The sequence below is a fragment of the Herpailurus yagouaroundi genome, unplaced genomic scaffold (genome assembly GCF_014898765.1).
Source record: "Herpailurus yagouaroundi ecotype Mexico unplaced genomic scaffold, PumYag 140, whole genome shotgun sequence".
NCBI lineage: Eukaryota > Metazoa > Chordata > Mammalia > Carnivora > Felidae > Herpailurus > Herpailurus yagouaroundi.
The window spans coordinates 58,786,003-58,807,939 of NW_024412395.1; the positions used below are offsets into that span (position 1 = coordinate 58,786,003).

General features: G+C 39.6%; 1 protein-coding gene across 14 annotated transcripts in view; it reads left to right on the forward strand.

Moving 5' to 3' along the window:
• The first annotated feature begins 15 nt into the window (after positions 1-15).
• Positions 16-21,937, forward strand: part of OSBPL6 (oxysterol binding protein like 6) — a 210,711-nt gene continuing 188,789 nt past the window's right edge. For all 14 annotated transcript variants that reach the window (XM_040475495.1, XM_040475494.1, XM_040475491.1 and 11 more), the window contains exon 1: positions 16-76. The gene's annotated coding sequence lies outside the window, so the exon portion shown is untranslated. The remainder of the gene's footprint in view (positions 77-21,937) is intronic.

Genomic DNA, 21,937 nt, shown 5'->3' on the forward strand with positions numbered 1-21,937 from the left:
GGGAAACCCCCAGGGGCCTCCCGCCGCCGCCGCCGCCGCCGCCGCAGAGTCGGCGGCGCCGCTGCTTGCCCTCCAGGTAGGTGTCCTGGCGCAGGGGGACCCCGGGAGCCGCCACAGCGGTGCCCGCACCGCGGCCCGGGGGCATTGTGCGCGTCCGGAGGGCCGAGGACTCGGAGGGACGCGCGGCTGGGCACCCGGGCTTTGGGCCCTCGAGGCGTCGTCGCCCCCTGGGGGTTTCCCCGGCCGGCCGGTGGGCCCGGGCGGCGGGGGCGGCGATGCCTGTCCGGCCCTATGGCCAAGGTGGGAGGGGGTGTCTGGGTCAAGGTCCCCGTTCGCCGCCCTCCCTTCCCCCTCGTGGTTGGGGAATTCCGGCCGCCGGGCTCTCACGGCCGCATTCCTCCGCGCTGCCCCGCGCCCCCGCTCCCCCTCGGCTGCCGGAGATTGAAGCTGGGGCCGGGAGAAGGACTGATGTAATTGTCAGCGGAGAACCGAACCCGCGCGGTGAGAGCGCCGGCGCCCGCGCCTGCTCCAGCTAACGCCTACGCCGCACCTCCCAGCGAATCCGGGCAGCCGAGAGGAGCGGCTGGGGAAGTTGTGCATTGGGTTTTATTGTGCGCGTGCACTGCGGACTGCCCTCGCGGGGCACCCCTGTCCACCCGCTGCTGGCTCCCCTGCAGCTTTCCCTGCAGCCTTGGTCCACACCTCCAGCCAGGGCCGAGTCTGCCTTCCCTGGTTCAGACCGGGACAACGTTTGCATTGCAGTTAAGACGTGCTTCCCCTGCATCGAGCCGGGAGCTGCCCGCAGATCGTGTCGCCGGGGATGGTGGGGGAGGAGGGGTAGGGAGACCTGGGGAGGAAGCCGGGAAGAAGTAATGACACCAGCAGATTTTTCAAAAAGCCTCTACTGTTGTAGACACATTTGCGTGACACCTTTGAAGATGGTTTTGAAAGTTATGACCAGATCCTGATTTTGTGGCAATTCTGTGATATACCTGAACGGTAGCTTAAACATAGAGACCTAAAGCTGGGGAAAGCATTACATAATGGACATGAAGCAAATGACACGAAACTAAGTGAACCCACTGGGTTGCCAGATTCTTTCTTTCTCCAAGACGCAAAGTCCTATAGGTTGTTTCCTCCATATGAATTTCCTTTTTTTAAATCGCTGGACTAGTTTTGGCAAATTGTTATATTCACTTTTGTTTTGTCTTGTTTTGTTTTTCCTAAACAACAAAATCATTTTTTTTTGGACATCTTTTCTTAATTAAAAAATAAATTGCCTGCCAGCGGCTAGTTGTAGATCACAGAGCTGATTAATAAATGCAGTCTTTCTTCAAAGGTGAAATTTAAAAACATCCCGTCTTCATGCCATTAACTTTTTTTTTTCTCTTGGTTGTGATTTTTCCTCCCTCCTCCCCTCCCATTTGTTTTTTGGAAGCATTTCTACAGTTTTGGGTACTGCAGGCTCACAGTGTTGATAGTCCTCAGCAAAGCTACAGCATTGCAGATACAAAGACTAATAATAAATGAAACGGGAGACCTCGCAGTAACTCAGGGTGAGCAGAGTTCCCAAGGTCGGAGGGAAGCTGCAGTGTAGCTCCCCTCTAATCACCTACGGAGACTCTGCATAGTCCTCGTTGAGTTAGAAGGAAGGCCCTGATTGGTGGAATGGTATTCCGGTTATTCTTTTACCCCGGGATTTCCTGTGTTTCCCCCTAAGAAGTAATTTTTTTTCCCCCTCAGAGTGGAAACAAAATATTTTCTAATGAAAATCTTTGCTTTTAGAAAACCTAAAAATCCAGTTTTTGCCTATAGTTTCAACTTTGACGTTGATTGACTCAATTGTACATTCAGTGGCTGGATTCCTCTTGGGATGTCTCAGTTTCAAATCATGGTGGTTCATCAGATGTCTCTTGGTATAGTGTCCTGTGATTCTGCCGAACTTTTGCAGGATCTCATAAGTTTTCTTGTCCCTGGATTGCTTTACCTTATGTTACCTTACTCCAAGAAGAAAGGTGAAGTCCTTCTAAGATGAAATATGTGTGGTTGGAGATCTGTAGTACCATTGCAGAAATAGAATTAGGTTAATGCATAAGTAGGTAAAAGTTTTATGTGACTTTATTCATGAATCTGCTGGATGAGGGAGAAGATTTAAATTTCATTAAAATGCCTTGTTTAGGTAGCATTCAGTAGTCACTCGATGGATAATAACTTATTGAGCATCTACCCGTTCAAGACATTGGTGTAGGCACTGTGGGAAATACACATGAGAAATAAAGATGACTCTGCCTTCAAGAATTTGTAGACTAGTTTGGGCAGATAAGTCATGAATTCTCAAAAGAAAGATTTTTTTTTTTAACTGCAAAGGTTAAGTAATAATTATAATACTTTTTTTTTTATTTTGTTTTTAATCTTCCAAAAAAGGTTTCATACTACCCACTGACTTCTGGTAATTTTTTTCCATTGAACATATTGTCACCAAGATTCATCCATGTTGTATACTGCTGTAGTTCATTCACTTTCATTGCTGCACATTATTCCATTATGTGTCTATAGTAATATGTTTCCCTGTTCTGCCAATGGCCTTTTTTTGTTTCTACTTAAAAAAAAATTTTCTAGGTGTGCTTCTCTGATCATTCATGTTTCCCAGGGCACAGTGCAAGTGTTTCTTTTGGGTAAATACCACTGTACAGAATTGTTGATTTGTAGGATGTGTGAGTTCAACTTACTAGACATTGCCAAATTATTTCCCAAAATTGTTATACTAATTTACACAAGCCAGGGAAATAAGCAAACACAAATCATCAAATACAAACAAGCATTTATATATGTGTATGTGTTGAAATGCATGTTAGTTACTTAGTTTGTTTTAAAGCAAGAGAGTGATAAACTTAAAACCTAGGATAGCAGTTGTCTTCTGGGAGGACCAGGCAGATGTCATGAGGAGGAACACACAGATGGATGTAAGTTATTGGTAATGATCTAGTAGTTAGAGCTGGTGGTAAGTTCTTAAGTGATCATTATATATATATATTTTTTAAAGGGGGTCATGCATAGATCAGTAATAACTTAAAATTCTAAGGAGAAAGAAAATAAGGACAATATAGAGTTAACACAAGGCAGAACAGGCTACTGTACTAAAAGACCCACAAGATGTCAGCTGAGGGACAAGGGAGCAGTCCCTGTGCATAGGCATGTATTGCATAGAGTTCACAGCAGAGGCTTACAGGGAAGATGAGCAGGAAGTGGCCTTGCTGAGAAGAGGAACTTCAGCCATCTTGGACAGAGGAAATGAACACAAGTGGAAACAGCCATGGGAAATTTTCCAACAGTGAACCACTCTAAGAGTTTATTAAAAAGTCTGGAAAACTGATAGATTGGCAGGTGGGGGTGGGAGGGGGAGAGATTCAGGCAGGATACTGGCTAGGAATACCTGGCTGATTGAGATGAGAGTTCTCCACTTGGCGAGAACTAAAAGGAAAGAATGGATTTTAAAAGACACTGGGAGGAGAATCCAAGACTTAAGATCCTAAGTAAGAAGAGGAGGAAGGAGTCAAAGATGTTTCACTATAATTAAAAGAAATAGAGAAGTTGTGGTAGGAGATTTTAATAGGATTTAGACGTGTCAAGTGTGGGGTAGTAGATATTCAAGCTCATGTTTGAAAATGTGAGCATGGAGCTGGTGGGCAGTTAGGACACTCACAGTGAAGAATGTGATTTTCTAATGATGTATCTGTTGCACGTGGAAGATTATCTGAGAGGGAAGAGTACATAAAATTCATCTGTGTAATTTTTTATTTACTTGTGTAAAGGAGGTTAAGGATTAATGGTTTAAGGTGTGAAGAAGATGTTTTGGCATTGGCAGTGAGTAGGGTTCATGGAATTGAGAGTGTACTCGCACCACAACCACAAGGGTTGAAATCAAATCTTTCTGGACAGTTTACTAGTTGTATGTAATTTGGGGGAAAAACCCCTCTGATCTTCAGTTATGGCACATCTAAAATGAAGATACTAATGGCCATTTCCCATGGGTGCAGGGAACAAGATGTGATTGAGGGACTAGAGTCTTTAGGGCTCATGTTTGCTTTCATGCTATTTGCCATCTAATGTTGGAAAGTAATGGCGCATGCGTTTATATTCTCTGATATATACTCCATTGAAAAAGATAAAGGGTTTCAATCTTTTAGGTTCTCTTCATCATAATAAAGAGTTGCTTGTGCCCTCCTGTGGGGACAGGATAAGGCTTTTTATTTCTAGGGCTATTCTGGGATAATATATAGGGTCACTTTGATTGAATACTATTTTAGCTGGCATTTTTTCTTTTTTCTTTAATTTTTTTAATGTTTTTTAATGTTTTTTAATGTTTTGAGACAGAGAGAGACAGAGCATGAACAGGGGAGGGTCAGAGAGAGGGAGGCACAGAATCTGAAATAGGCTCCAGGCTCTGAGCTGTCAGCACAGAGCCCAACGCGGGGCTTGAACTCACAGACCGCAAGATCATGACCTGAGCGGAAGTCAGACGCCCAACTGACTGAGCCACCCAGGCACCCCATAGCTGGCATTTTAATTTGTAAATATTATGATAGGTATTCAGCATTTTCTCATCATATTTTAAAATTCCTTTTCTGATTTTACATATATTTCTTGATGTCTTCTCATCCTCTCTAATGTTATTTTCTCACTGATTTTGCACCAGCTGATACAATGATTAGTGGCTGTATAGTTTTCTCCAAGGCAATCTAGTCCTCAATTGCCTTTCCTTGGCATAGTGATTTGGAGAACATCTTGACATCTTGCTGGTGGTTCCAACAGCAGTTGAATGGAAATGTGGCAGTATCTTAAAGAAAAAAAGAAAAAGGAAAAGATAGACCTTCCAAAGGAAAAAGGTTGTTGCTTACCATTATAGTCAGAAATGATCTAAAAGCTCCTAAGAGAGTAAAGGACTCTCTCTTTACTCTCTCATGTGAATGATTAGTCACATTCCTTGCTTCAGCTACACCTTCCCCACATCCCCTCAATAGATACAAATATTTAATGATTTGAAAACCAGGGTGGACTTAGTAGCTTTGGTCAAAACAATGAGCTAAAATTAATTTTAGGGGTAACTGACATGATACACATCTCAGTTAGTGAAATTGGCATGGTTTCTGGCATGGTTCTGAGTTTCCAAGAACTTTGGAGGCAGTTTTGCATCCATCCGTTCAGTTACCAAACCCTGAGCTGATCACTTTCACAGAGAAGTGACCTGAGTCTGTGGGTCTTATGTGAAGGTGACATGGGCCATCAAGTGCCTTTCTTCTTCATTCACGTAGCCTTTACTGAGCACCTACTATGTACCAGACACCATATTAAATGTTGGGTCGTAAACCTTTCTGCCCTCAGGGACCTACCCAAAACAGAATCTACCAAAAACAAGTCACTATTGAATATGTATGCATGTGTGTGGGGTGGATCTGGCTTTGGTTTTAGAATTTGCATGAAGTATCTATTTTTTCTTTTGTTCCTTAAACTTTTTCCAGATTTATGTTTAGACCTCCTTGAATTGAGAGTGCTATGGGGAAAAAAAATGCAGTGCCTGCAAAGAACAGTTACTTTAAATGTACTTCTGTTTTATCGGCTTTTTAAAGCAGAAGGTTTTAAACTCATGGTAAGTCCTTTTGTCATGGACACTTAATGTTGTCAAATAGGAGAAAGGGATCAGGAAAGGGAGAGCTGGGTGAGTGAAGTCAGATGTGTAACGAATGGAGTGTGTCCTAGTGCTGAATTGGTTTTTAAAGGGAAAAATAGAAAATAGACAAATACGAATGTCTATTAAAAGATCCAACATAGTATTATAGGGAATTGAATATACTGAATCATGGTAGTCTCAAGATGATGTTCCTGTTGAGTTATATGAACCCTTTCTCTTTGAGTTTATGTTCACTTACTTGGTACAGTAGTGTAGTTTTTAAAATCAGTCCTTTTTTTTTTTTTTTTTTTTTTTTGAAAGTTTATCTCTGTTTCTTAGTAATCTCTAACCCCAACCTGGGGCTTGAACTCATGACCCTGAGATCAAGAGTCACATGCTCTTTCGACTGAGCCAGCCAGGTGCCCCTTAGTATAGTTTTTATACTAGAATAAATTATAATGTAAATGTTAAATATCTGTAAACTGTAAGGATTACATTAACTAAAGAAAGCAGAACAATCCGATGACTCTTTCTGCTACTGCTTTGGCAGTTTATGAAAGTAAAACCTACCCTTTGTGATGGTATTCCATCTAACAAGGCCAGTGTCTCCAAATCTGCAGTAAGCTGTCAAACAGCAGAGCTAGAGAGGAGGCCAAGCCAAGTAGCTGAATATCCAGGACTATCTAAGGGAAAATTGGGTTAGAGAGAGTGTTAAGTAGGTGACTAGGTTCTTAAACTTCAAATAAGTTTAAATAAGTAAATATGTAAACAAGTTTATGTAAAAGTAAGTTTAAATAAGTACCTCAAAAAATTTTTTTAATGTTTATATTTATTTTTGACAGAGAGAGACAGAGAGACAGAGAGACAGAGCATGAGCAGGAGAGGGGCAGAGAGAGAGGGAGACACAGAATCCGAAGCAGGCTCCAGGCTCTGAGCTGTCAGCACAAAGCCCGACACGGGGCTCAAACCCACAGACCGCGAGATCACGACCCAAGCCAAAGTCGGATGCTCAACTGACTGAGCCACCCAGGCACCCCTAAATAAGTACTTTTAAATAAGATACTGGCAGATTGTACTTTGAATGTGTTTCACCAGTGTTGACGCTGGGTGCAAAAAATTCATGATTAATACACCAAGAATTATCTTCTGCTTTAGAGACGATGGATTATATTTTTCTCTACTCAAGAAAACCTATATATGAATTTATAAAATATATGAAGAAAATACTCAGGCACTAGAAATACTTATCTTTGCTTGATGTGTTGCTGCTTGAATGACCTTCATATTGATTCCTAAGATGTTAGAGCTGAAAGAAGTTTAAGAGATCTTCTACTCTGGGGGCACCTGGGTGGCTCAGGTGGTTGAGCATTCAACTTTGGCTCATGTCATGATCTCACAGTTTGTGAGTTCAAGCCCTGCAATGGGCTCACTGCTTTCAGCACAGAGCCTGCTTCAGGTCTTCCGTCCCCCTCTCTTCCCCTTCCCTGTTTGTGCTCTCTCTCAAAAATAAATAAATCTTAAAACAAACAAAAAACATCTTCTTTTCCAGCCTCTCCTGTTTTCCAGGTGGATAACCTGAGGCTTAGAGATTTGCCCAGTGAGGTGCAAGCCCCATGTACAAATATAGCTAGAAGATAATGTGCCAAAGAATTTGCTTCTGTTGGGGATAAGAGGAAATAATGCTTTTCCCTAAATTATGGGTAAATGAATGAGAAAATGAACCGATAGCAACCTCTCCAGTGGAATTTTAATCCTCTTTTGCATCATTCTCCTTCTTGAATGTCTGGTATAGAAAGTGAAATCATACATATATCCATTTTTAATTTTGGGGGGGTGGGTTTAGAAAAAAGACTTTGTTCTGAGGGTATGATGAGAAGAATGAACACTGCAAATATCATTATTCAAAAATTTTGGCTGTTTGCTATTTTGATACTCATAGCTTTGTCTTTTAACTCCATGGACAGGAAAGGATAGAGAAAAATTAAATTATCCAGTGCTGTGTACTTTTCTATCTCTTTTCCTTTGTCATTCTCTTTCCATATGCTAATATAAGAGACAATCAACGTGTGGAGGGAATGGAGTCAGGAATAGAACATTAACTTCTGCTTTTTGATCTTGCATCATATTGAGGCAGTTCTCACCATAGATCTTGAGACAGACCTACCCACCTTTTGAAAAGAGTGTGGAAGTAGAAGGGAGAGCAACAGGAGTGTATTTTTAGAACCTTTTTTTTTTTTCCAAAAGTCAAACCTAAAATAAACCTGGCCTCAATTTTTAGCCATAGGTTTATTTTACATCTCCTATACAGTACCTAAGTTTTATCCTAATTTGAACAAGCTACTTTGATTTTTTGTATATTGTACAATGTTGCTATAAGTAACAAACTATCATCAATGACTAAAGTTTCAAGAATAAAGTATCTAAAGGAACACACAAAATTAAAAAAAAATTGTTTCATGTCATTTCTGGAGATGAAGTCTGATTTTTTTTTTATTTTAAATTAACATAACATTTTTGCTTTCTGTTTATCTGTAGCAGCTAGACAATCTTTTGCATATTCGCACCCCATCAGGCAACAATCTGAGCAGTTTTTGTTGTATAATTTTCCTAGAATAGAAAAAGCAGCACAGTTTGAATGGCATGTTGATTATGAAAAGACATTAATGAAATTCTTTTTGATCTCAGTAAACTTCAACTGGAAGCAAGAACTATAAAAAGAGTGTGAGCTCCAAGGTAGGCCAAGCAAATGGAGGGTTCACGTGAAACTCGGTGAAGAAAGTGAGAGAGCGGCAAGCAAGGTCTGTAAAGAGCTCAGGGTGATGGAGGAGGAAGGTCAGGGAGGGAAGGACATGGGTATTCTATCCCAGCTTGTCTTACAGTCTCATTTCAGTCCCAGCTGATGGAAATCAGATACAAGGGAAGATATCTGCCTCTACACTTAACAAAAAAATCAACTGCGAACTATCTTGAAGAATGCAGAATAAGTAAGATAAGTGGCGATAAATTAAATTCCATTTAAGGAAAAATATTATCTGTACAGAGAGAAGATAAACATGGCCACATGAGAAAGAAACTGTATCATGTCACAGACAAGGCTTAATTCCTCAATATCCAAAGAGCTCCTATAGATCAACAAGAAAAATAACTGTTAATCTAACAGGAAAGAGGGGGCAAAGGAACAAGCAAAGAGTTCACAGAAAAGGACTTACAAATGGTGCTTAAAAAGATGAAATTAACTCATGATAAGAGAAATGCAATTTTCAACTATTTAACCTATTAAGTTGGCAAAGATCTTTGATGTTTATTAATCCCTTATGGTGGCAAGGCTTTAGGGAAGCTGAAAGGCTCATATACTATTGATAGGGGTACAAAATGGTACAGCATCTATGGATACCAAAATTAAAAACTCACCTACCTTCTCATCCTGGAAAATCTAAGAAATTTTTTTTTGTTCTTTTTTTATTTTATATTTTTAATTTATTTGTATTTTTTAAGCATTTGTTTTTTTATTTATTTTTTTTAATTTACATCCAAGTTAGCATATAGTGCAACAATGATTTCGGGAGTAGATTCCTTAATGCCCCTACCCATTTAGCCCATCCCTCCTCCCACAACCCCTCCAGTAACCCTCTGTTCTCCATATTTAAGAGTCTTTTATGTTTTGTCCCCCTCCCTGTTTTTATATTATTTTTGCTTCCCTTCCCTTGTGTTCATCTGTTCTGTGTCTTAAAGTCCTCATAGTGAAGTCATATGATATTTGTCTTTCTCTGACTGACTAATAAGAAATTTTTCTATAGTTCTATTTGTACATCCGAAACAAATTTGCACAAAGATGTCCATTGCAACATTGTCTGTAATGGCAAAAGACTTAGGGAAAGCTAAGTATCTATTCATATGGGATTGGTTAAAAAATTATGAGCAGAAACAAAACTAGGTAGCTGTTAAAAAGAGTGAGATTATTTTATATTTGCTGATATGGAATGATCTCTAAGATATAATAAGGGAACAAATCAAGGTACAGAGTGGTATATGGCCATTGGTATTAAATATGAGTTTATAAATATGTGTTTATGTGTAAAGACTATGTCTAGGGCACCGGGGTGACTCAGTTGATTAAGTCAACTTTGACTTTGGCTCAGGTCCTGATCTCACAGCTTGTGAGTTCAAGCCCCATGTCGGTCTCTGTGCTGACAGCTCAGAGCCTGGAGCCTGCTTCGGATTCTGTGTCTCCCTCTCCCTGCCCCTTCCCTGCTTGCACTCTGTCTCCCAAAAATGAATAAATGTTACAAAAAAAAAATTTTTTTTTAAAAGACTGTCTCTGGAAGATGACACAAGGAATTGCTAACAGTGATTGACTCTGGGGAAGAAAATTGGACGGTTGGGTGGGGATGAAAGGACACTTACTTAGGACACTTATTTAGTATATCCATTACTTTTGAATTTTTAAGCATATGAACATATTATCTATTCAAACCAAGTTAATTTTAATATTTCTTTAAGAGGTGCAAACTTCAGTTATAAGATATTTCAGTCATGGGGATGCAATGTACAGCATAGGGAATATAGTTACTAATATTGTAACAGCTTTGTATGGTGACAGAAGGTAACTAGACTAATAAGTGGGATCATTTCATAATGTATAAAAATGTCAGATCATATGATGTACACTTAAAATGAATAGTATATTGTCTGTTATATTTCAATAAAGTCTTGAGGATCACTTGTACTGATCAAGAATGTTGAGTAGTTGTAACCAATAGCATTGCTTTGGAAATGTGGGGCCCATTCTGGACTGAACATGGTAGTTGCCATGAAGACTCACCCTTACTACTACTCTGACAGGCTACAGTCCAAAGAGGAGGGAAATCACAAGTGGTTGCCCTTTGGGACAGAGTTGTCATGCATCGGTTTGCTTGGTGTCCCTGGTCTTGCCACTGGGCTCCCAGCTAACTGTTCTCACTGGGAGGGAGACCCAAGGAACGCTGATTAGGAACAGAGTGCAGATGAGAGTTCAGAGAGAGGAGACATTGAAGGAGATGGTGGCAGAAACCTGAGGCTGCAAGAATGCAGACATGGAGATGGTATTAATTGCTACTCTGACTCCCTCAGAGGTGGTTTACAGTGGTAGTACAGAGAAAAATGTTATGTACGGGTCGCAGCCATTTTTCCTGAGGTGTGATACGGTGTCTAGGAATATGCATTTTTATTTTTCTAAGTTTATTTGAGAGAAAGGGAAAAAGGGGGGAGAGGCAGACAGAGGGAGAGAGAGAATCTCACGCAGACTCTGCACTGTCAGCGTGGAGTCTGATGCAAGACTTGAACCCACGAACTGTGAGATCATGACCTGAGCCGAAACCAAGAGTCGGACGCTCAACCGATCGAGCCACCCAGGTGCCCCAGAATATGCGTTTTTTATTAAAAAAAATTTTTTTTAACGTTTATTTATTTTTGAGACAGAGAGAGACAGAGCATGAACGGGGGAGGGTCAGAGAGAGGGAGACACAGAATCTGAAACAGGCTCCAGGCTCTGAGCGGTCAGCACAGAGCCTGACGCGGGGCTCGAACTCATGGATCGCGAGATCATGACCTGAGCCGAAGTCGGACGCTTAACTGACTGAGCCACCCAGGCGCCCCCAGAATATACGTTTTTTAAAGTGCCCTTGGTTTTGGGAGCTCGTTCTAAGAATCACTGGTCTCTTCCACCCTCCTTGTTGTATAGATAAGACTCTCCCCTTCATACCTTGAAATATCCATTCCTCAGAATATTTTTATAATCTCTAAAACCTTTTCTGGTGCTCTACTGTTAAACACATGCTTTCTTTAGGGGGATTGTTTCGTCATGCCTTTGCCATCTTAGAGCCCACAAAGGGATGCTGAATATTAAGGTAGAGATTAGTAAGACGGAGAAAGCCAAGGTAGCAACTGAATAGTTAGTGGGCCATAGCTTTGGGAGGAACAATAATATGCTGATATGAATTTAATAAGCAATGATATGAATAGTTATGAGTTATACTAAAGGAAAGGAAAACTTTGGTGATGATCGTAGGAAACATGTTGCAAAATACTTTTTCTAAAAATTGTTACAATCCTTTTTAATTATCATTATTATGGTTCTTTGAAAATTAGTTTGTTAACTAAGTAGAAAATCCGGATTTCTAACCAACTTGGGGTAAAGCAGCCCTCAGTCCCCTAGGTCAGCCCATCTCTGGCTGTTGCAAGGATGCTGCCCTTCCCTCTCCCCACCCAGTGGCATTTTGTCTCTTCTCAGCTTCCATCACCGGCTCTTGCCCTTGCCACACACAGGTCTCTCTCTCCCATCACTTCCTTCTTGCCCCCTCTTACCTTCTCATTCCTGAAACCCCACAGCAGTCACTGTCCCCTACAACTCAGAGGCTCCTTCTTGTTCCTGTTCCACCATGGGTCTTCCCTTTGGCCGCCCCTTGCGGATTTTGTCCTCCCAAGTAAAACAGCAGCTTCTTTTTTAGGGCCAGTTTATACTTGCTGAGAGTGTGGGAGGTGAATGATCATTTGGCATTCTTTAATCCTGTCATCTTTCTCAAGGTCATCAATTTATTTAACAGAATATTTCTTGATCACCTACTGTGTGCCAGGCTCTGCTTTGAAGTCAGAAAAGGCCTCTTCGCTCATGAGGCTGATGTTCTAATGAAGGAAGGCAGTCAGTAAAAGTAACTGAAAAATAAAAGACAGTCATTTGCCGTTTTAGATACCATTGAGAACTGTAAGGACAAGGAAAGTGACTGATGGGTCAGAGAGCAGTTAATAGTGGTGGTGGGTATATTAGTTTCCTAGCCCTGCCGTAATAAAGCACCAGGAACTGGGTGGCTTAAAACAATAGAAATGTACTTTCTCAGTGCTAGATGCTAGAAGTCCAAAATTAAGATGTGTCTCTCCTTGTCTCCTCTACCTTCTGGTGACCCCAGGCGTTCCTTGACTTGCTGTGGCATAACTCAGTCTCTGCTTACCTTCTTCTCATGGCCTTCTCTGTGTTTGTGTGTCTCCTCTTTGAATAAGGACACTGGTCATGATGGATTAAGAGCTAATCCTACTCCAGTATGACCTCATCTTAACTACTTACATTGCAACAATTTTATTTCTGAATGAGGTCACATTCTGAGGTATGGGGAGGGGGGTTTAGGAATTTGGCATATCTTTTGGGGGGATACAATTCAATCCATAACAATGACTTATTTGGGTGAACTGTCCAGGCAGAAGGCCTTGCTAGGTGGAAACATTTGAGCTGGACTTGAGGGATGGGAAAGAGCAGGTTGTGAACAAATCTGGGTCCAGATCCTTTCCTGCCAGGATTTGTTTTGTGCTTTAGAAAGAGCACGCTGGGGATAGGTAGAGAGAGAGGGAGAGAGAATCCCAAGCAGGCTCCGTGCTTTCAGTGGATGCAGAGCTGAACCCACAAACCATGAAATCATGACCTGAGCCGAAATCAAGAGTCAGACGTTTAACCAACAGCCACCCAGGTGCCCCTTGGCAGGTTACTTTTATGATTAGTCAATAGGATTTTACTTTTGAATACTCTTGGATGTTTTTACTTTTGGTGAGGCAAAGGCTGAAACAATTTTTCTTTAAAAATTAACTGCTGAGAAATCAGACCTACAAGCAGTGGCTTATGATATTTTAAGAATTTTGTTCATTAAAAGTTTGTTTTGCATTTTAATAATAGAATTCTCTACTATTTTTGGATTTATTAACCTAAAAGCTCTAAGTATAACATCTGGGAATTAAGCAGACTTTGTAGTAATGGAGATTATTTTCTAGAGGTAAATTAATTAAGGCTAAGTATAGCCTTTAAAAATCTAACATCATATATTAAATTGTCATTTTCAACAAGATTATAGCATTATTATAGTTGTCCTCTGTGACGCTAATGCTAAGAACCATTAGTGTGATTTATGTTACATATTCATGAAAATTCTTAATTTTCTTGAATTTAAAAATTGATTCAGAATACAGAAAAATCTATATGAAAATATAAATTTGCCAGGATACTCAAGAATATTCCATGTTAGATTGGTAACATTCAGAAGTTAAGATGAGGTAACTTAAAATATTGCACTATTTAATGTGAAATTGGTACTATGATACTTGCATTAGTGTATTGTATATGCATACTTTAGCCAGAACTTTGATGTGGTTAATACAGATATATTTATATTATAGAAAAAAATATGTTATTTATGAATAGCAAGCTTCTGTAAAAGTTTGAGATGGGTTAAAAAATGCATATGTAAAATTAGATTGTTCCAGTGAGTGGCTGTTTAGGTAAGGCTTAGTGTTAATAAGCACAGACTGGGGCCAAGGCTGCCTGGGTTCAAATCCTGGCTTGGCTTTGTCCAGTTGTGTGACTTTGAATAAAGTCCATTGGCTCTTCTTTGCTTTAGTTTCCTAAAATGGAAAATGTAAAAATAGTGCCTAACACAGAGGATTGTTAGGAGGATAGAATGCGTGAAGGCATATACATTTCTAAGAACAGGGTACATAGTAAGTGCTACGTAACACCATGTTAATGGAAAATTAACTACATTATTCATTAGTTAGAAACTTACTATGTAAAATGTAAATACAGTCATAATGTCTTTTATGCCTTGTTACAGATCAAAAGCTAATTTGAGAGAGATAAGAAAATTGCCAACAGTATTTCTAAGGCTCTGTTTTAATGTTACTAATCTGTTAAAAGTATTTTATATGCTTACCCACGTAGTTACTGATAAAAACGACTATGTTCAAGAGGTTTTGTTAGGTCTAAAGGGAGAAATAAAGATGATTTAGCTGTCAATCCTGCTTTGAAGAACCTGCCCTTCCAATATGGGAGATAAGATATAACTTAGTGTAATATCAAATGTGATGAGGTTAAGTGTCACACCAAGAATGTGATTTAGTGCAGTGTGGTATCCCAGGAGGTTTTGTGGTTAAGAGGGGCATGGATAAAAGTGTAGGAACAGATGACATTTTTAGGGAGTGGGAAGACCAGAAGGAGAAGTCTGGGGTAGAGGAGGAACAGATAGATGGATAGGTGAAAGACTGAGAGTCATGTCCCTGAGTCAAGGCAGGGAAGAACTTTTAGGAAGAGAAATGGGCTATCACAAATATAACAGAAGACTCACAGAGAAGGAAGTTTAAAGAAAGACCATGAAAAGCATTCTCTCCTCATCCTTCCTGGGGTCAGAGAGATTTGGTTGGGGATTTATTGACTTTTCTTGACAAAATAGCATATAATAGAATTTCTGGGACATGACATTAAACCAAAGGAAGCACCAATTCAGATAAGATACATTTATTTATATTGATGTGATTCATATATAGTAAAATTTCTAGTTTTCTTTCTTTCTTTCTTTCTTTCTTTCTTTCTTTCTTTCTTTCTTTCTTTCTTTCTTTCTTTCTTTCTTCTCTAATTCTCTAAAGGGCACTTTTAAGACTAGCTACCATTTGTTTAGCATTTTTTGTCTGGCAAGCATTCTCCTAAACATTTGAGATGATTATCCTCTTGTTTAAAGCCTTGCAGATGCTCTTGCAGTAGCTATTGTTACTTCCATCTTATGGATGAGGAAGCTATGGTCCAGGCAGGAGGTAACCAACTCACAGTCCACCTGCAGAAAGTGACCAAGGTAGAGTCAAACCTCTCTGGCTCTGAAGCCTGGGCTCTTAACCAATTTTAAATAATAATTGTTCAGTAGCTTCAAGGTGTTTTAGATGCAGAGCTGTGAAGACCCAACTTTTACTGATGACCAGCCACAGTGACCTTGTTGCTGTTCTTTTAATAAACCTGGATTAGTCCCACTCCATGGTCTTGGCACTTGTTCTTTTTCTTCCTTTAGAACACCTTTCCCCCCTGGGCTCCTCCTCACCTTTCCCATGTCAGCTCAAATATCAGAGAGGCCCTCTGCAGCACTCCGCTGATGTCTGTTTATCACACCCCCGTGCATCCCAGTCTGAGAACATCTTCCTTATATGTTTATTTGGTGGTTTTTGTTTTTGTTTTTGTTTTTTTTTTTTGTCTCCTAACTTTCATTGTCTAGCTTAGTTATTGCTGTATTCCTAGAACCTAGTTCATGATGGGTGTTTAATATTTGTGGGATGAATGAGTACATGATAGCTCAAAGATACAGGATTTTATGTCATTGGTGAGATTCTGCACGTTTGTGGAGATGTTAGAAATGTCAGTTTATGTCAGTGGCTGTTCCTTTTCTATTTAACATGTCTTTTTTCAATAACTTTGAATTAAAAACTAGGTGACATTTTAAAGGAAAGTACTAAAACTTTCTGCCATATTTAAAGTGATGCAAGCTCATTGTAGAAAATTTTGCAAATACAGAAAAACATTTAAAAATCACCTTTAAGACTGTTTCTAATGGCACCTAGGTAGCTCAGATGGTTGAGCATCTGACTTTGGCTCAGGTCATGATCTCACAGTTCATGAGTTTGAGCCCCGTGTTAGACTCTGTGCTGCCAGCTCAGAGCCTGGAGCCTGCTTTGGATTCTGTGTCTCCTTCTCTCTCTGCGCCTCCCCTGCTCACACTCTGTCTCTTTCCCTCTCAAAAATAAATAAACATTAAAAAAATTTTAAAAATACCGTTTCTGGGGGCACCTGGGTGGCTCAGTTGGTTAAGCATCTGACTTCGGTTCAGGTCATGATCTCACAGTTAGTGAGTTCAAGCCCTGCACCGGGCTCTGTGCTGACAACTTAGAGCCTGGAGCCAGCTTTGGATTCTGTGTGTGTCTCTCTCTCTGCCCCTCCCCCGCTGATGCTCTCTCTCTCTCCTTCAAAAATAAGTAAAAACATTAAAAAACAATTTTTTTTAAAAATATCATTTCTGGAAGCAAAATTTTAATGTTTGGATATATGTTTTTACTTCTTTACAGATTGCTTTCTTTAACTCAGCAATGAATCGTGATTATTTATCATCTCCATTCTTCTAAACTTAATTTTAAAAATAGACTTTACTTTTCAGAACAGTTTTGGGTTGACAACAAAGCTGAGCACAAAGCATAGAGATTTCCCATATACCCCCTACCCCAAATAAGCCAAGCCTCCACTATCAACACCCTGTACCAGAGTGGTACATTTGTTAAAATGGATGAATCTACAGTGACACATCATCGTCACCCAAAGTCCATAGTTTTCAGTAAGGTTCATTCTTCGTGCTGTATATTCTGTGGATTTGGACAAATGTATAGTGACATGTATTCACCATTATAGTTTCATACAGAGTAGTTTTACTGCCCCCAAGTCCTCTGTTCCACCTATTCATCCTTCCTCCTAACAACCCATAGCAACTTCTAATCCTTTCACTGTTTCGATAACTAAACTTAAATTTTTTTTTGTTTATTTATTCACTTTGAAAGAAGGGGAGAAGGGACAGAGGAGAGAGAGAATCCCAAGCAGGCTCTGTGCTGTCAGCACAGAGCCTGATGTGGGGCTGGAACCCACAAACAGTGAGATCATGACCTGAGCCAAAATCAAGAGTTGGACGCTCTAGCTGACTGCCCGGAGCCCCTGGCTAAACTTAATTTTTAACACTGCAGAATATTCCGTTTTATGCACATGCCATGTTTTACTTATTCTGGTTGGGACAGCCAGGTGGTTTTTCTGCATTATAAATAACCTGATGAATGGCCTTGTACATAGATTTTTGTTTACAACTCTATTCCCTAAAATGGCCATATTGAGGATAAAAGGATGTGAACACTTTAAGGCCTTTGTTACATGTCCTCTAATAGCCCAGTCCTTCAGACACTTTTTAAAATCATTTTTCACTCCGGCTAAGAATGTATGAAAGGGCTTAGTAAAAAGAATTGTCCTATTAGCTGTGAAAACATAGACACAATAATAATAGCTGATGTTATGCAGTTCACTAGGTGCTAGCCATTGTTTTAAGTGCTTTTCTTGAATTAACTATTAAATCCTCACAACAATGCTACTGGTTAGTATTATTATTAGCTCCATTTTAAAGATGAGAGAACTAATGCACAAAGGGGTTAAGTAACTTGCCCAAATGTTTTTCTTCACTGTAATGTAGGCCCTAAATCTCAGGTTATTGTGTCCAGTGTTTTGTGCTTTTCTGGCCCATAGTACACACTGCCCAAATGTCACCCGAAGTATTCAGGATGGGAGTAGTAGCATCACAGACGTATGAGAGCTGAAATGATCATAGTGAATTTAATTGGCTCTTGTTTTTCAGTTAATGGATAGTTACTCAACTAGAAATTTCCTTCAGATTTCGACCTTGTCTAACTCACTCAGCATTTAATACAACATTGATGTTAAGTAACTATTATTTAATGACAGTTTATAATTTTTTTAAATTTTCTGAAAAGAGACTGATGTAGCATATGTCCCTTGGTTGCTTTGCAGTCTTAACTCTGGCTTTGCTATTTTCAGTATATAAGTAAATGCTATCTGGCAAATAGTAAAATATGACTAGAATTACTATTTTTTGACCAAAATTATTAATCCCAATTGGTAATTAAAAGAAGGATAGGCAGGGGCGCCTGGGTGGTGCAGTCGGTTGAGCGTCCGACTTCAGCCAGGTCACGATCTCGCGGTCCGTGAGTTCGAGCCCCGCGTCGGGCTCTGGGCTGATGGCTCAGAGCCTGGAGCCTGTTTCCGATTCTGTGTCTCCCTCTCTCTCTGCCCTTCCCCCGTTCATGCTCTGTCTCTCTCTGTCCCAAAAATAAATAAAAAACGTTGAAAAAAAATTAAAAAAAAAAAAAAGGATAGGCAAAACCCTCACTTAAAAAATTTTTTTTTAAATATTTATTTATTTTTGAGAGAGAGACAGAGTGTGAGCAGGGGAGGCGCAGAGAGAGAAGGAGACACAGAATCCAAAGCAAGCTCCAGGCTCTGAGCTGTCAGCACAGAGCCCGACACAGGGCTAGAGCTCACGGACCGTGAGATCATGACCTGAGCTGAAGTTGGACGCTCAACTGACTGAACCACCCAGGCGCCCCCAAACCCTCACTTTTCTTAAAGCACATGAGAGTTGCCATGTGACAGCATGTAAAGGCAGCATTTTAATTTTTAAAATCACGGTGGAAATGCTGCGTTAAATAAAAGAAAGATTCTTTTCCCTCCTTTCCACTGTTCTTCCTCGACCATTACCCCTTCCACACATTTCATATTTCTGTTGATTTGGTCCTGAGGATGCTTGATATTTGCTATATTTGCTGCTGAGTGCTTTTCTGGGTCTTTTTAGAAGAAGGCAGACTGGTTTATTGCCTAGGTTTGGGGCTGTATCCTATGGTTTCCTGGCTCACTGAGATATTGAGTCTTCAACCTTTCACTGCCTTTCAGTGAGTGCTGAGATGTCATGGGGAGCCTCAGTGGGACTGATAACCATTAAGGGTTTTTTTATTTTCACTTGGTAAATCCCCACAACTAATGCTATTAAAGAGCTTTTCATAGAAACAGAAAGCTCCGTCTATTCATCTTTTTAGCTCCCATGTCACATAGCTTTGTACATAGTGGGCATTCAGTAAGTGTTGTTGAATATATAATTTTTGTTAATTGGTTCATATAAAATTATACTGTACATTGTTTGCTATTAGAAACACTAATTATGGGTTTATTTAATTTGTATTTATACTCTGATCTTTGAGAGCATTGAATAAAAAGCTTCTAGAGTTTTTCCTTTAAACTTTAAAGGAAAACACATATTTGGATAAAAAAGTGCCATACTTCTATTCTCAAATGTCCATTTATAGGGTAGCCAGCTGACAATTATTTGCTTCTCTGTGTAAGAAATATATAAGAAAATACTTTGAGAAAAATTCCTAATTGTTCTTTGTAAGCAGGCCACATATGTGAAGTGACAGGTTTAGGGATAATAGTTTTCAAAGCCAACAATAAAGTAAACAAAGGTTAGCATGCATTTCTTTCAGTTGAAGACGCTAGAGCTTTTTAATTGCTTCCTTTTGGTTTAAAACAGTCCATTTCACATTTCTTTGCAAAGCAGTAATGTATGAGTTAAATGAAAGTAAGGTTCTGTTTCTTGAGACACTTTAAAAAGCTATCCACAAATCTTTTTCCTTTCGCCTCTTCTGGTATAGATATGATGACTGTGTTTACAATAGGAAATTAGCAATCTCTTTTTGAGGGTGGTGATAGAACATTGACTTTGACAAGTTAGTTCACATCTGCCTCCAAGTTTTAGTTTAAAAATGCAACTTGGATGATAATATTGCATGTAAAAGTGCTTTGTACCAAGATGTGTTGTGGGGAGAGGGAGTTACTTGGTAATTTTGTGTGGTTTTCCATGATTCCTTTGAATTTTCTTTCTAAAATGGATGGATTTTCTTTAGGAATTCCAGAAAACTTTTAGAAGAATGTTCCTAAAATTGTATGCCTCACATACATTATTATTTTTTGAGGATTAAAGTTAAATTCATCTCTCTGATTTGAAGACACTTAAGAGTCACGGTTAGTACTCTGTCTAAAGAAAATATTGATAGCAGTGTTGGGAGTTGGCAGGTGGTGGACAGCTGATTTTCATAAAATCAGAATGACAACTTGAGAGGGAAAGAATGACCATGCTTCAGAATAATGTTTTTGGGGGATTACTTTGAGACTCTTTTGTGACAGATGCCCAAAGTATCTATCATTATATTTTCTTGTTGTCTAAATACCTAATATTTAACTAGGACATTAGCCTATCCAGCATTATCCAAATCGTAGAAAGGACCTTAGAAACTTCTGGTCTACCTCTCTCATTTTGTAGATGAGGAAACTGAGGTTTCGAGAGGTTCAGTGAAGTGTCCAAGCCAGTGCCAGTCTTACACTTATCATCAGACGTCTGGCTGTTTTATCCAGACCTGGTGCAGGGCAGACATTAGGGTTGGTTTGCAAATATGTATACAGATGTGGAGAAAGTGCTGATGGGACCAGTGGTATTTTTTTCCATCCTGAGAAGTCTGTCCGCTGATTAGGATTCATGGTTCTTCATCATCAGATATGATGTCAGCTTTAAAATCAAGTCACATGGTAGGCATGCGTAGATCAGTGGGTTTCCTATAGTTCTGGGGGCTGGAAGTCTGAGGCCAGGGTTCCAGCATATTCGGTTCTGGCGAGGTTTTTTTTTCTGGGTTGTAGACATCTCATATCCTTACATGGCAGAAAGAGTTGTGGTTTTCCTCATGTTTCTTGTGCTTGGGGTGCATTGAGCTTCTTGGATCTGTGGGGTTTTAGCTTTCAAGAAGGTTTGACAAATTTACCCCATTATTTCTTCAAAGCTTTTTTTCTAGCTTTTCTTTACTCTCCTTTCCTGTGGGAGTCTGTATTTACCTGCATATTGGACTGCTTCAAGTTGTCTTATAGCTCACTGATGCTCTGTTCATTTTAAAAATTCTCTTTTCTTTCTGTTTCACTTTGGATAGTTACTATTGCTCTATCTTCAAGTTTAGTAATCTTTTCTTTGGTGATGTCTAAAATATTGATCCCATTGAGTGTATTTTTCATCTCAGACCTTGTAGTTTTCATCTCTAGAATTGATAGTTGGGTCTTTTGAAATATCTTCCATATCTCTATTTAACTTTTTGAACATACAGAATACAATTATAGCTGTTTAATGTCCTTGTCTGTTAATTCTAATATTTGTATCAACCCTGGGTTGAGATTGATTGATTTATGTCCTTATTATGAGTCATATTTTCCTGCTTCTTTGTGTCCCTGATGATTTTTGATTGGATGCCATGTATTGTGAATTTTGTCTTGTGAGTGCTGAATCTTTTTGAATTCCTATGAATATTCTTCAACTTTGTTCTCTGATGCAGTTAATTTACTTGGAAATGGCTTGATTTTTTTAGGTCTTATTTTAAGATTTGTTAGGTAGGTCTAGAACAGTGCTTAATTTAGGGCTAATTATTCCCCAGAACTGGGTAAGATCGTTCTGTGTACTTTGTCTAGTGTCTCTTGAATTAAAAGATTTTCCAGTGTGGCATGTGGGAGCAGGCACTGTTCTTGATTCGGTGTGAGTGCAAGCATAGCACTATAACCTCTAATCCTTTTTGATGTTTTTTTTTTTCCTTCAAACCTCCTTAATTTCCTTATACCAATGAGCAAGACTCAGCTGAATTCTCGAGGAGAACTCTCTGCATATCTCCATGTGTCTCTCTGTGAAGCTTTCTCCTTTTCTTTGAACCATAGCTGCTTGGTCTTCTGGACTTTCAACTCAGTAAGTCTGCTTGTATAATCTTAGGACTCACCTCACTTTCCCATCTTCCAGAGATCACTGTTCTTGTTGC